Below are 1,095 nucleotides of genomic sequence, written 5' to 3' on the forward strand. Positions count from 1 at the left end.
AATATCAAAGGTGTACAACATGATTTGATACATGTAAATATTGACAAATGATCACCACAAGAAGTCTAGTTAACATCAGGCACCTCACATAGTTACATTCCTCCCTTGTTATAAGAACTTTCAAGGTCTACTCTCTTAGCAACTTTCAAATATACAATAAAATATTGTTAATACAGCGACTATAGTCACCATGCTGTACATTGCTCCTCAAGACTTATTTATCTAATTCTGTACCTTTTGACCCCCTTCACCCATTTTCCCTTTTTTACTTTAAATATTTAAGGGGGCTACTAGTAAATGTAAATTCAGATATGTAGCTTGCGTTCTGTTCCTGGAGGGAGCACTGGTGGAGACCTTGGCCTTGGGAAAACCAGCCTGGCTGGTGGACTGAGAGGATTGGATTGACTGTCATCCCCAAATCCTGATCTTGCAGGTCTCCTGTGGGGATGAAACGACAGTGCGAAGACAGGAAGGAATCTCTCTTCAGAAGTGGGTGTTGTTTTCAGGGTAGAGGGGTTGCTTGAACTACAGGGAGAGTTGCAGGAACCCAAGGAAGGTCGACTATGCCAAACTCCAAAATGGAGCATCAGAAGGGGGCACCCGGATTTGAACCGGGGACCTCTTGATCTGCAGTCAAATGCTCTACCCCTGAGCTACACCCCCTGCTGTTATATGGCGGTCTCACCTCACACCTTTATGCTGCTGTAGCTACATCTGGACCCTGCCAACCTCCGCAGCCCCCTCCATGGGCTCCAACACCCATGGTCATTCCAGACTGGTCCTCCTGCTCTGAAATCCAACCGGTCTTGCTCTTCAGGTTGGTGGGAAGATCGATTCGGTCACAGTCTTCAGCCCACACCCGGAAGTGCAGAGGTTGAGGCCCTCTGACCCAGAAGCGCAGAGGTTGAGGCCCTCTCGGGTTACCAGGAGAAAACGCAGGTGGCTCGGAACTCTCCCACACTGCCAAACTCGGGTCCGAGCCCGGCCCGCCTTGTTCGTCCTGCTCTATCTGCCCTTTGCCTTCGGTCTCGTCCTCGGTCTCCTCTTCTTCGCTGCCTATCTTTCCTCTTCCCACCGCCCTGCAAGCCCCTCAGG

The 1,095-nt window shown here is 50.0% G+C and overlaps 1 non-coding gene across 1 annotated transcript; it reads right to left on the bottom strand.

Moving 5' to 3' along the window:
* Nucleotides 1–591: 591 nt before the first annotated feature.
* Nucleotides 592–663, bottom strand: TRNAC-GCA (transfer RNA cysteine (anticodon GCA)). Its single transcript has one exon. It is a non-coding gene; the product is annotated as a tRNA-Cys (tRNA).
* Nucleotides 664–1,095: the final 432 nt, after the last annotated feature.

Source organism: Capricornis sumatraensis, chromosome 5 (genome assembly GCF_032405125.1).
Source record: "Capricornis sumatraensis isolate serow.1 chromosome 5, serow.2, whole genome shotgun sequence".
Lineage (NCBI taxonomy): Eukaryota > Metazoa > Chordata > Mammalia > Artiodactyla > Bovidae > Capricornis > Capricornis sumatraensis.